The sequence below is a fragment of the Mobula hypostoma genome, chromosome 23, assembly GCF_963921235.1.
Source record: "Mobula hypostoma chromosome 23, sMobHyp1.1, whole genome shotgun sequence".
NCBI lineage: Eukaryota > Metazoa > Chordata > Chondrichthyes > Myliobatiformes > Myliobatidae > Mobula > Mobula hypostoma.
In genome coordinates, this window is record NC_086119.1 from 58,336,474 (window position 1) to 58,351,423 (window position 14,950).

At 43.0% G+C, this 14,950-nt stretch overlaps 1 protein-coding gene across 3 annotated transcripts in view; it reads right to left on the minus strand.

The window, feature by feature from the left end:
• klhl22 (kelch-like family member 22) overlaps window positions 1–680 on the minus strand; it is a 106,274-nt gene extending 105,594 nt beyond the window's left edge. For 2 of the 3 annotated variants that reach the window (XM_063031722.1, XM_063031719.1), the window contains exon 1: window positions 568–680. The gene's annotated coding sequence lies outside the window, so the exon portion shown is untranslated. The remainder of the gene's footprint in view (window positions 1–567) is intronic. The other variant, XM_063031720.1, reaches the window with a different exon arrangement.
• Window positions 681–14,950: the final 14,270 nt, after the last annotated feature.

Consider the following 14,950-nt stretch of genomic DNA (forward strand, 5'->3'; position numbering starts at 1 on the left):
CAATGAGGGTAGTGGGTCATTTGATAGGGATAGGGTAAGAGGAGGGGTGGGGCATTTGATTGAGACAGGGAAATGGAAGTGATGGAGCATTTGATGGGAGTGGGGCAGTGTCAGGTTGAGGCATTTTGTGGAAGCAGGGAAGTGAGGGGTGGTGAGGCATTTGATGGGAGGGGGCAACGGAGCTGGGACATTTGATAAAAGCAGGATAATAGGGGGTTAGCGGGTACTTGATGGGAACACGGCAATGAGGGTTGGGGCATTTGTAGGGAGCGGGACAATGTGGGCGGTTGGGGCATTTGGGGGGAGCGGGACAGGGAGGGTGGGTTGGAACTCGGGGCGAGTTTGGAATGACCTGTGGCAGAGCTGACGGGAAGGGAAGGGTTGGTGTCACTGAAGAGTAGGGAGGGTGCCTGCTCGCCCCTCTCCGCAAATACTGTGTGTGTTTGGTTCATGCCTAAACCACAAACTGGGCGATGAAGTAAGGAAATAATGACTTTAAATATTTTTTTAAAAAACAGATAGAAAGGAGTTAAGTGCAAGTGGCTGGTCTGATCAGGCAGCTCCTACCTTTACCCTATCACGGGCCGGCGGACCCTGAGCTCACACCTCCCTAGTTCGGCCCGAGGACCGCACCGCCTCCCGCGCCCGCCGCCATTTCGCTCCTGCGTCCTGCCCGGTGCACAAAATGGCGGCGGTGATGTATTGGACGGTGCGCGGGAGGGAAGTTGAACCACACTCCCACCGACCCCATCCCAATCCCGATAACCCACCCTCACCCGGACACTAACACTAACACCTTCCCCTTAAGGGTGATTGGAGTTTTCAACACAATGCTGAGGGGTTGATGGAGGCAGAGACTCTCATGACATTTCAGGTGCATCTGGGTGAGCACCTGAATCACCAGGGCATAGAGGATTACAGGTCAAAGTTCATCACAACAATGTGCCCCTAAATGTCAGTAAAACAAAACAGTTGTTTCTTGACTCCTGGAAGTGGGCTAGTGCACTCATCCTTCTGTCTACATCAACGGTGCTGAGATTCACAGCTTCAAGTTCCAATGGGCATCACTAATAGCCTGTATGATCCTGTAACTATGACACCAGGGTTAAAATGCTGAGCCAGTGCCTCTGCTTTGTCAAGAGGCTAGAGAAATTCAACATGTACCCCTTGACCTTTGCCATTTGTCCTAGCTGCCTCATTGCTTGTTATGGCAACAGCTCTGTCCAAGACCACAAGAAACTGCAGACACAGTTCAACATTTCATTGGAGCAATCTGGTTTCCATGGACACTTTCTGCTTCCTCAGTTCCATTGGGCAGAAGATGCAAAAGCCTGAAAGCATGTACCACCAGAATGAGGAATATTTTCTATCCATTGTTAAAAGACTGTTGAATGGTTCCCTAGTACAATAAGATGGACCACAAACAAGAGAAAATCTGCAGATGCCGGAAATCAAAGTAATACACACAAAATGCTGGAGGAACTCAGCAGGCTAGGCAGCACCTATGGAAAAGAGTGAACAGTTGACATTTCAGACTGAAACCCTTCATCAGGACAATCTACTTCGAAGTGACCGTGCACCTTACTGTCCATCTACACTGCACTTTTTTGTGACCGTAACATTTTATCCTGCACTGTCATGTTTTCCCTTGTAGGTAAAACAGCAGGTTTGGTTCAAGATTGTTCAATATCATTTCCAGTACGCAAGTATAAAGGAGAATGAAAGAATTGTTACTCCAGATCCAATGCAGCACAAAAATTAAGAAAAAGAACACAATAATACAAAAAATATAAATACATAAAATAGCTTATCTACAAAGATTGATTGTATCGCCATAAAGTGACACTATGCATAGGGTAACCCTGACAGGAAATGATAAAGTAGTGGTGGTGGGTGAGTTACTAGGTGGAGGTGCTGATCAATCTTACTGCTTGGGGAAACTGTTTTTAAGTCTGGCTGTCCTCCCTGATGGGAGTGGGACAAACAGTCCATAAACGGGGTGGGTGGGATTCTTCATGATATTGCTGGCCATATTCCAGCACCTTTCTGCAGTTAATGCTTAGACTTTCTAGAATCTTGATGCAAATTCCACACTGCCCAACTCTGGGCTGCACATATGCCCTAACTCAATGCATTTAGCTCCAATGGGAAGGTGATGCACCATCAATAACACCAAAAGACTGGAAGTACAGTAAATACTGAAAGGCTTTTATTAGCAGTAAAATGTGAGCTCCATCATGCTGAGTGTCTGCCCCTGGACTGAGAGGAGGAGCAATGGCGCAATTGCCTTTATTCAGGGGTCTGAGAGAGGAGCCACAGGGGCAGTCAGCATAGGGGCCTGTCCAGACAGGTAACCCAGTTACAACATATATATATGGTTTACCCCAGAAGGTAAAGAGTTGGCCTTGATCCTTTCAGTCTGCTCTGCCAATCAGTAAGATAGTGGATGATCTAATCTCGACTTCTTCTCAAACACTTTTGTTAATAAATAATTTTGCCATCTTCTTTCACCTGACTCCATCACCAACTTTTATCATTCCATCTCTCCTACCTTTCACTGCTTCAGATATCAATTTCTGTTCTGCTCACTCCTTCTCTTCAACTGCATCTTCAAAACTTGTTTTATCTAGTTTTATACTTCCTGCATATGGTATTCTTTAGTTTTGGCTTGCTTCTATGCTTTATATTCTTAAAAAAAATGGAAGAACATTCTTTTCCAGTGATCCAATCAAAATTAAGAATGACTAAATCCTTGGTTATGGAGTTGTGTTTTAACCAGGGTCCCAACAAAAGTGATTAGGGAAAGAAATCCAGAGTATGGACCTTGGATCATCTGAGTTATAACCATGAATGAAGTATATCACTTTGGGTAATGATCCCTTTTGCAATACCGTGTCTGGATGATACTATTTGTAATCAATGTAATTTCTGAGGAAAAAGGGAAAATCATTTTTTTATGTGGGTGATCTGATCTTGACCATTGCTCCACTTTCTGCTTCGAACATTCTGTACATAAATGTTTTGCAGTGTCTCCATTAAAATTATATTCTGCTTTGCTATTATTCCTACCAAAGTAGAAAACCTTGCCTTTCCTAGCATTGTAATCTGACAGTATTTTGCTCACACACTTAACCAATTAAAAGTCCATTACATAATTTGCCTTCCCAATTACCTTTGTATCTTCTACAGATTTGAATTCAGTACATGTCCATTGATCCCTCAAAGACGCCACCCAAGTTGATAAAGTTTGTTAAGAAGGTATGTGTAAGGATTTACCCATTCCTCCTTGTAAAATTGCTCAAGCTGTACCAGGTTAGTTGGGATGTACTTGCTAGTGATGTTCAATCCAGTTAAGGTCAGGGCTCTGGCTGGGCCACTCAAGGATATCAATTTTCTTCATTTGAAGCCACTCCATGGTTGCCCTGGCAGTGCGTTTTAGGTCATTGTCCCGCTGAAAGACAAATGTCTTCCCTCGTTTAAGCTTTCTGGCAGAGGCTAACAGGTTTTCATCCAGGAACTCTCAGTAGTTAGCAGCTTTCATCTTTCTATCAATCCTAAACAGATTTCCAGTCACGTGTACCACAAAAAAAGCATATCCTGCCCGTAAAGACTTTGCAAAGCATCTTTTCGAAGATACTGAAAATATATGGAAGAAGGTCTTGTGGTCGAATTAGACTATATTTAAACTTTCTGGCCTCAACACTAAGTGGTACATGTGGCATAAATCTAATACCACGCATCTGCCAGGTAACACAGCTGCTAATATAAAGTATTGTGGAGGTAACATCAAGCTATGGGGATGCTTCTCAGCAGCAGGACAGGAAATCTGGTCGGAATTGATGGGCAGATGAATGCTGCAAATGGCAGATAGATTCTGCATGAAAACCTGCTGGCCTCTGCCGGAAGGCTTAAACTGGAGAGGATGTTCATCTTTCAGTGGGACAATGGCTGAAAGCACACCGCCAGAGCAATCACGGATTGGCTTCAAATGAGTGGCTGAGAGTCCTGACTTTAACCTGATCAAACATCGCTGGAATATAGCTCAGGAATGTCCACCGCCACTCTCCAACTAGTCTGGCACGGCTTGAGCAATTTTGTCGGGAGGAATGGGCAAATCTTGCTCCATCACACAGTGCAAAGCCAATAGAGACCTATCGAAAAAGACTACTGGCTGTAAGAGCTGTGAGAGGTGGTTCAGCAAAGGGGGATGAATACTTTTGAACCGCTGATATTTCAGTTTTTTTTAATTTCAGCTTTTCAATACTTTATAATTTTATGTGTTTTACACTCTACTGTAAAATAAGGAGTACATGATTCACAAATAACAATTCTTAGTTAAATTGATCAAATCCCTGGTTTTAATATTCACTTATGTGAACAAAGGTTTGGGGCTGAATACTTTTTCAAAGCATTGCACAAGGGGGCACAATTTTAAGGTGATTGGAGGGGGATGTCAGAGGTAAGTCCTTTACATAGGGTGGTGAGTGTGTAGAATGCAGAGTGGCAGGTGTGTGCAAGGAGGAGATATTATCACTAATCGGCAGCGATTGTGGTTAAGAAGTTGAGGATCATATCATATTCATTAATAACAATCCGTACTTTTAATTCATCCACCTTGTTATGAATGGAACACTCTTAGCCCTTATACAATTATGTTGAAAAGTGGCCTTTTTTGATTTTTGCCCTGGATTTGCCGGCCTGCCACTTTTACTTTTCACCTTACTACTCGTTTTGTGCGTTCATTCTGGTATATTATTCATTCATTCAATATATTCTGATGATCTATTCTTCAAAGACTGAAAGACTGATAACAACTGCACCAAAAATAATTTCCCTTTCATTAAGCATGCTGGATGTCTTGTGCTATTACCTTACTAAGGGATTCCAACATTTTCCCATTGACAGATGTCAAGCTAAGTAACACACTCAGAATGCTGGAGGAGATCTTTCATCAAGACTGTCAGGCTAATTGGCTTCTAGTTTACTGCTTTCCGTTTACCTCAGTTCTTCAACAGTGTCTTTCCAACTTTCTTGAATCTAGGGAATTTTCGAAGATCACAGCTCAGTCCATCACAATCTTTATAGTCTAAAATGCAGGTTATCAGATCCGGAGTATTTATACGGATTTAGTCTATTTCTTCTTACTTTGCCCGATATATCCTCTCTCTCTTTTGTCCTCTGACTTTCTACTATAATTCAGTATTTTGGTGCCTTCTACAGTAAAGAAATTCACAGTTATACAGCACCACTTTCTACAAAGTGAAACCCAATAGCATGAATGGCAGTGATGCTTCGCTACAGATGAACTGAATGCCTTCTATGCACGCTTTGAAAGGGAGAATATAACTACAACTGTGAAGATCCCTGCTGCACCTGGTGACCCTGTGATCGGCTGTCTTTCAGGAAGGTGAATCTGAGCAAGGTGAAAGGCCCTGTCCGAGTATCTGGTAAGGCTCTGAAAACTTATGCCAGCTAACTGCCAAGTGTATTCAAGGACATTTTCAACCTCTCACAGCTACAGCCGAAAGTTCCCACCTGCTTCAAAAGGGCAACAATTATACCAGTGCCCAAAAAGACTAGTGTGAGCTGCCTTAATGACTATCACCCAGTAGCACTCACATCTACAGTGATGAAATGCTTTGAGAGATTGGTCATGTCTAGAATTAATTCCTGCCTCAGCAAGGACCTGGACCCACTACAATTTGCCTTTCGCTACAATAGGTCAATGGCAGGTGCAATCTCAATGGCTCTTCACATGGCCTTAGATCACCTGGACAATACTAACACTTATGTCAGGATGCTGTTTATTGACTATTGCTCAGTGTTTAACACCATCATTCCTACAGTTCTGATCAATAAGCTACAGAACACGTGCCTCCGTTCCTCCCTCTGCAATTGGATCCTCGAATTCCTAACTATAATCTGTGCGGATTGGTGATAATATCTCCTCCTTGCTGACAATCAGGGGTGTGTGTTTAACTCACTGTTCTGCTCTCTCTATACCCATGACTGTGGCTAGGCATAGCTCAAATACCATCCATGAATTTGCTGATGATACAACCATTGTTGGCAGAATTTCAGATGGAGATAAGAAGGCGTACAGGAGCGAGATATACCAACTAGTTGAGTGGTGCCGCAGCAACAACCTGGCACTCAGCGTGAGTAAGGCCGAGAGCTGATTGTGGACTTCAAGAAGGGTAAGACAAGGGAACATGAACGAATCCTCATAGAGGGATCAGAAGTGGAGAGAATGAGCAATTCCAAGCTCTCTGGTGTCAAGATCTCTGAGGATCTAACCTGGTCCCAATTTATCAATGCAGCTATAAAGAAGGCAAGACAGCGGCTATATTTCATTACGAGTTTGAGGATATTTGGTGTGTCAAGTAAAACACTCAAAAAATGTCAACAGATGTACCATGGAGAGCATTCTGACTGGCTGCATCACTGTTTGGTATGGTGGGGGTGGGGGGAGCGGCTACAGCACAGGATTGAAAGAAGCTACAGAAAGATGTAAAACTAGTCAGTTCCATCTTGGGTTCTAGCCTCTGTAGTGTCCAAGACATCTTTAAGGAGCAGTGTCTCAAAAAGGCTGCATCCATTATTAAGGACCCCCATCACCCAGGACGTGCCTTCTTCTCATTGGACAGCTGGAGACTCTTCTCCCCCAGGGCAGAAAGAGTGAATATGAGGCCTCATATTTTTAAGCTGATTGGAGGAAATCACTTTAAAAAAATCATCCTGGGGTGTTAGAGGTAGGATTTTTACACACAGAATGGCAGGTGTGTGCAAGGAGGAGATATTATCACTAATCGGCAGAGATTGTGGTTAAGAAGTTGAGGATCCAATTGCAGAGGGAGGAACAGAGGCACGTATTCTGTAGCTTTTCGATCAGGACTGTAGGAATGATGGTGTTAAACACTCAGCAATAGTCAATAAACAGCATCCTAACACAAGTGTTTGTATTGTCCAGGTGATCTAAGGCCGTGTGAAGAGCCATTGAGATTGCAATAGGCAAATTGCATTGGGTCCAGGTCCTTGCTGAGGCAGGAATTCATTCTAGTCACGACCAACCTCTCAAATCATTTTATCATTGTAGATGTGAGTGCTACTGGGCGATAGTCATTCAGGCAGCCCATAAAACTCTTCTTGGAAGAAGAAAGAAGTGCTGCCCTTTGGAAGCAGTTGAGAATTTCCGACTGTATCAGTGAGAGATTAAAAATGTCTTTGAATACACCCACTAGCTGGTTGTCACAGCTTTTCAATGCTTTACCAGGTACCAACGCCTTGTAAGGGTTTGCCCTCCCGAAAGACAGCCTAATGTCAACCCCTGAGACAGAGATGACAGGGTACCAGGCGCAGCAGGGATCCTCACAGCTGTAGTTGTATTCTCTCTTTCAAAGTGGGCATAGAAGGCATTGAACTCATCTGGTAGTGAAGCATCACTAACATTCATGATGTTAGGAAGTAATGTCTTGCAGACCCTGCCAGAGATGACGTGCATCCGATGTTGCCTCCAACCTTGTTCAAAATTGTCTCTTCACTCTTGAAATAGCCCTCCACAAATCATACCTGGTTTTCTTGAACAGTTCTGGGTCGCCAGACTTGAATGCCACAGATCTAGCCTTCAGCAGACGACATATCTCCTGGATCATCCACGGCTTTTGGTTTGGGAATGTACAGTAGGTATTTGTAGGCACACACTCATCCACACAGGTTTTAATGAAGTCAGGAACAACTGCAACATACTCATCCAGATTCGACGATGAATCCCTGAATACAGTCCAGTCCCCCAATTCAAAGCAGTCCTGTAGGCGCTCTTGTGCTTCCCTTGTCCAAACCTTAATTTCGATCTCCTTTAACTCGTGTACTGAAGAATGGCAAATCTGAGTCTATGTTCTTCCCAAGAGCATCTTTTACCATGACATCATTAAATAATCTTGTCCTATTATACATGATTAGATCAAAAATAACCTTTTTGACCCAAATTCATGAAGTTCAGTCCAAAACTATCTTGGTTAATCTGATTTTTCCAATTGATAAGAAAATTAAAGTGGTAAGAAAATTATTGGAGTACCTTTCTTGTTGGCCCCCAACATTTCTTGTTTCTCACTTTTAAACCCTCTAGCCTAAAGACTGGACCATGCTGTGAAGAAGAGAACTGGGAAGGAAACACTCTGACACTGTTACTTGGAGGGGTACTGGTTGCTTATTCATGAGAATTAGTTATTTAAACATACAGTGCAGAATAGGCCCTTCTGGCCATTCGAGCTGTGCTGCCCAGCAACCCACTGATTTAACCCTAGCCTAATCATGGGACAATTTACAATGACCAACTAACCTACCAACCGGTACGTCTTTAAACTGTGGGAGGAAACCAGAGCACCCGGAGGAAACCCACGTACGCACGGAAAGGACAAACAAACTTGCTTCCAGAGGAGGCTGGAACTGAACTCGGCATTCCAGAGCTCTGAGCTGTAATAGCAGTGTGCTAATTGATACGCTACCATGCTGTTGCATGCAGAAGATAAACAAAATGGTATGACAAACTATTAAGAAGTAATGCATTGACCCTTATTGTAAGAGGGTTGGCGTACAAAAGGCCAGCAAACTTTAACTGAACTTTGGTGAGATCTCTTTTAGGGTTGTACTGAAATAGTTTAGAATTCATTCCTTGTTTCTGATTCAGCAGCAAGAGGAATTCGCAAACAAGGGAGCCACCGTACATGTGCTACACACACAACTCGGTAGGTCAGGCAGCATCTACAGAGAACAATAAGTAGTTGATGCTTCAGGCCGAGACCCTTCATCAGGTCTGTGCATGTGTTAAAGATTTTAAGAAATGACTTTATTAGAGATATATAAAGAATAAAATACAGAAAGAAAGAAAAATTATTGATAAAGTAGTAAATGAAAATGAATAACATTTATCAACCAATTACTAAGCCACTCCACACAATATACTGCCAGAGAGAACCACAGGTGCCCAATAGCTTTTCCAGTCTCTCTCTCTCTCTACCCTTCCCCCCTCTCTCCCCTTCTCCCTCCCTCTCTCCCCCTCGATGTCATAGGGTTAGGGTTAGTAACTCTTAACAATAGTTACAAAGCAACCTCAGAGAAGATTCCCACTTCCACAAAGCAATTACTCCTTTTTATACCCTTCAAGATCCCTTCAAAATTTACCCAGTACATTTCCAGACAAACATGTTTTTCACCATCATCTGCTCTCAAGGCTATAGATTGACACTGACGGTATGTTCTCAAAACATGGCTCCGATCTGATTCCCCCCTTGTACTTTCTCAAAACATTCCAATGCCACAGACTCATAGCGTTTTGTCTTATAATCTTCTATTTTCTGTTACATAATTTAGCATATATCAAGGAGGAATTAAATTTAACTCTTTCCTTACATATATACAGTTTTGGTTTCTATATTTAGAGAAGGATATACAATATGATATCGATTCATTAGATTGATTCCAGGGAGAAAGATGTTGAGCTGGGAAGGAAGATGAGGAAGATTGGTCTATGAACACTTCAGTTTAGAAGAATGGGGGGAATATCTTTGAAAAACTAAATAATTCTAAAAAGGATTAACAAGGTAAAAGTGGGTATTTTCTCAAGGTCTTTGAATGTTTTCAAAAGTAAAACTGCAATACGTTTAGATACTTGAGGATATCAAGAAATGGAAACTTGAGATGTAATATCAGCTGGTATTCAGGGGATTTATTTTCTGATCAATGGTCCAAAATGGCCCTATTCAAAAATACAATGAGCAATGTCTCTCAGGCACTCTCTGTCATATTTTTGCACAAATTGGATGTAAATCCCAGCACTGTCCACACTTGACACTGGGGCTTTATAAGGCATTGCTCAGACAACATTTGGAGTATTGTGAACAGTTTTGGGCCCCTTATCAATGCAAGGATGTACTGGCATTGGAGAGGGTTCAGAGGAGATTTACAAGAATGATTCTGGGAATGAAAGGGTTTATCTATCAGGAGTACTTGATGTTTCAGGGCATATACTTGACGGAGTTTAGTAAAACGGGGGGGGGGGAATCTCATTGAAACCTACTGAATATTAAAAGAGCTAGGCAGATGGGGTGTAGAGAGAATGTTTCCAATAGTGGGAGAGCCTAGGACCAGAGGACACAGGCTCAGAATAGAAAGGCATCCCTTTATAACTGAGATGAGGAGGAATTTCTTTAGCCGGAGGGTGGTGAATCTCTGGAATTCAATACCACAGACAAACCTCACTGGATATATTTAAAGTTCAGGTTTATAGGTTCTTGATTAGTCAGGGCATCGAAGGTTACGGGGAGATGGTAGGAAAATGGAGTTGATAGGGATAATAAATTGGCCATTTTTGAATGGCAGAGCAGACTTGATGGGCTGAGTAGCCTAATTCTTCTCCCAAGTCTTATCATCTAATGGACACGGATGGAGGGCATACTCTTCTTAGGCAATCCGTTAAAATTGAGAATGATTTGCCTTCACTCAGAGGGATCTTGGGGACCGAGTCCATAGGACGCTCAAAGCTGCTATGCAGGTTGACTCTGTGGTTAAGAAAGTATACGGTGCATTGGCCTTCATCAATCGTGGGATTGAGATTAGGAGCCGAGAGGTAATGTTGCAGCTGTATAGGACCCTGATCAGACCCCACTTGGAGTACTGTGCTCAGTTCTGGTCGCCTCACTACAGGAAGGATGTGGAAACCATAGAAAGGGTGCAGAGATTTACAAGGATGCTGTCTGGATTGGGGGGCATGCCATATGAGAATAGCTTGAGTGAACTCGGCCTTTTTCCCTTGGAGTGACAGAGGATGAGAGGTGACCTGATAGAGGTGTATAAGATGATGAGAGGTATTGAACATGTGGATAGTCAGAGGCTTTTTCCCAGGGTTGAAATGGCTAGCACGAGAGGGCACAGTTTTAAGGTGCTTGGCAGCAAGTACAGAGGAAATGTCAGGGGCAAGTTTTTCACACTCAGAGAGTGGTGAGTGCGTGGAATGGGCTGCCAGTGGTGGGGGCGGATACAATAGGGTCTTTTTAAGAGACTCCTGGACAGGTACATGGAGCACAGAAAAATAGAGGGCTATTAGTAACCTTAGGAAATTTCTAAGGTCAGGACATGAAGGGCCTGTATTGTGCTGTAAGTGTTCTATATTGCCTTTGTTCTCCTGTGCTCCAAGGGATAAAGTTCCAACCTGTCCAACTATTACTCAGTCCCTCAAACTGCTGCAATATTCTTGTCAATCTCCTCTGCTCTATTTCTAGCTTAATGGCACCCTTCCCATAGTAGGGTGACCAAAACTACACAGGGTACTCCAAATGTGGTTTCACCAATGCCTTGTAAGTCTCACACCTGCAAGGTAACATCTTAGCTTCCATACTCAGTGTCCTGATTGATGAAGGCCAGCATCCCTCACCACCTATCTATCTGCAATGCCATTTCAAGTTCAAAGTTGAGTTTATTGACATATGCACAGGTGCAATGAAATACTTACCTGCATCAGATAAATAACATTCACAAGAAAAACATAAATTATACACAAATTTTACAAGAAAAAACAGTTCCTTTACTTTATACTTTATTGTCGCCAAACAGTTGATACTAGAGCATACAATCATCACAGTGATATTTGATTCTGTGCTTCCCGCTCCCTGGAGTACAAATCAATAGTAAATATTAAAAAATTAAATTATAAATCATAAATAGAAAATAGAAAAGGGAAAGTAAGGTAGTGCAAAAAAACGGAGAGGCAGGTCCAGATATTTGGAGGGTACGGCCCAGATCCAGGTACCAAAAAGAAACAAAAAATACAAGAGATTCAGAGTTCTGCAGCACGGAAGCAAGCCCATCAGCCCAACTGTCCAAGGGACAAAATGTCCCATCCAAGCTAGTCCCACCTGTGAGAGTTTGGCTCTTAACCTTTTAAACCTGCCCAATCCTTTTCCTTTCCAGCTGCCTTTCAAAAGTTGTTGTTTCACCAGCCTCATCCAGTTCTTCTAGCAGCTCATTCCACATACACACCACCTTGTGTGTAAAAAACTTGCCCTAATGTTCCTATTAAATCTCTCCCCTCTGACCTTAAACCTACGGCCCCCAGTTCTTAATTCTCCAGCCCTGGGACAGAGTTCATTCACCTTATTCCCCACATGATTTAATATACCTTTATAAGATCATCTCTTAACCTCTTATGCTCCAAAGAATGAAGTTATAGCCTATCTAACATCTTCATATAACTTTGTCTCTCAAATCCTGGCAATGTTCTTGTGAATCTTTTCTGCACTCTTTCCAGTTCGCTAATGTGTTTCCTACAGTAGAACGGCCAAAATTGAACACTGTTACTTCATTTGTAGCTTCACAAGAATCCTGAACAACCTCTCCCAACTCATTCTCAGTACCCTGACTTATGGAAGCCATCGTACCAAATGCCTTCTTCGCCACCCTATCTACATGCAACTCCAGATTCACTCAACCATGCAGCTGTGCTTTGAGGTCTCTTTGTTCTGCCACACTTCCCAGGTGCTGCTGTTCATTCTAAAAGTCCCTTCAGGGATTTGTCTTTCCAATATGCAACATCTTGGACTTAACTGAATTAAACTCTATTTGCCATTCCTTGGCTCATTACTCAGCTAATCAAGACCCCACACCCCACCCCGTAACTTCTGATAACCTTCTTGATTGTCTGCTTATGCCACCTATTTTACTGTCACCTGCAAACTTGCTCACCATGAACCTGGTGGTATGCGACTCAGAGCTTCTGTGCTTCCTGTCCAATGATAGCTGGAAGAAGATGGCATGGAACCAACAACAGGAATTCTGCAGATGCTGGAAATTCAAGCAACACACATCAAAGTTGCTGGTGAACGCAGCAGGCCAGGCGGCATCTCTAGGAAGAAGTACAGTCGACGTTTCAGGCCGAGACCCTTCGTCAGAAGATGGCATAGCCTGGGTGGTGGGAACATTTGATAACCAATGTTATCTCTTGAGGTGGCAGCTCATGTGGATAACTTCAGTGGTGGGGAGTATGTGCCTGTGATGTATTGGGCTGAGTCCACTACATTCTGCAGCCTCTATTGTTCCTCTGCAGATGAATTGTCATACCAGACCATGATGGAACCAGACAGGAGACCTTCAATAGTACTTCTGAGACAAACCAAACCTCCTAAGGAATTAAAGATTCCATCTTTTCGTGCTTTAGCAATGATTTAGATGATGGAATAGATGGCTTTGTTGCCACATTTGCAGATGATATGAAGATTGGTGGAGGGGCGGTTAGAGTTGAGGAAAAAGGTGACAGACAGATTAGGAGAATGGGCAAGGAAGTGGCAAATGAATTACAATATTGGAAGATGCATGGTCATGCACTTTGGTAGTAGAAATAAATATGTGGACTATTTTCTAAACGGGGAGAAAATCCAAAAAATCTGAGATGCAAAGGGACTTGGGAGTCCTTGTGCAGAATAACCTAAGAGTTAACTTGCAGGTTGAGTCGGTGGTGAGGAAGGCAAATGCAATGTTAGCATTCATTTCAAGAGGTCTGGATACAAAAGCAAGGATGTGATGCTGAGGCTTTATAAGGCACTTGAACAGTTTTGGGCTCCTTATCTAATAAAAGATATGCTGGCATTGGAGAGGGTCCAGAGGAGGTTCACAAGGATGATTCTAGGAATGGAAGGGTTATCATATGAGGAACGTTTGATAATTCTGGGTCTGTACTCATTGGAATTTAGAAGGATTGTGGGGGGAGGGAATCTCATTATAATCTTTCAAATGCTGAAAGGTCTAGATGGAGCCTCAGGATAGAGGGGCGTCCATTTAAAACAGAGATGCAGAGAAGTTTCTTTAGCTGGAGGGTGCTGAATTTGTGGAATTTCTTACCACAGGTAAATGGAGGCCAGGCCGTTGGGTGTATTTAAGGCAGAGCTTGATAGGTTCTTGACTGGACACAGCATCAAAGGTTACGGGGAGAAAGTTGGGGAATGGGGCTGAGAAGGGGAAAAAGGATCAGCCATGATTGAATGGTGAAGCAGACTCGATAGGCCAGATGGCCTAATTCTGCTCCTGTGTGTATGGCCTAATGGTCTAAAGATGCTGGTATGTCTTCCCTGTGATTGTATCCAAATGCTGGGTCCAGGACTGGTCATCTAATATGTTCGGGCCCAAAAACTGAAAGCTGCTGTCTCTCTCCAGTGCCAAGCCTCCAGGGTAGACTAGTGCATACTCACCCTTTGAAAGGTCAGCAATCAGCTCTCTAGTCTTACTGACGTTGAGCCAGCACCACTCAAACAGGTGTCCTATATGGTAACTCAGAACCACCTGTGAATCAGCCAACACTGGTGTCATTGGCCTGTACTCCTAGGTGCTCTGATCTCTAATAATCCCCGGGGCCCGACCGTTCACTGTGAAAGTCCTGCCTTGATCTGTCTCCCCAAAATGCAACATCCCACACTGATCAGAATTAAACTCCATTTGCCTTTCCACATCCCACTTGCCCAGCTGACAAAGATCGCTCTGTAAATCCTGATAACCATCTTCAGTGTCTGTGATATCACCTATTCTAGTGTTATCTGCAGACTTACTAACAACAGCTCGCACATTCTCATTCAAATTACTGAGCCCACCACAAACTCTGAGGAACACCATTAGTCTCAGGACTCCAATCTGAAAAACAACCTTCCACCAATAACTTCTGCTTCCTTCCATCAAGCCAATTAGCCAGCTCTTCCTCGATCTCACGCAGAACATTATCAAAAATCCTACTCTGGCAAATGGAGTTTAATTCTGATAAGATAGACTACATCTACCACTCTGTCCTCATTGACTTTCTTCAAAAAACTCATGAGACATGATCTCCCGTGTTCTTTACTCTCTGAACCAAATTTGTTACGAACATCTGGACAACCCAATTGCCTCTTTACCTCTAACCCTAGCACATTGAATA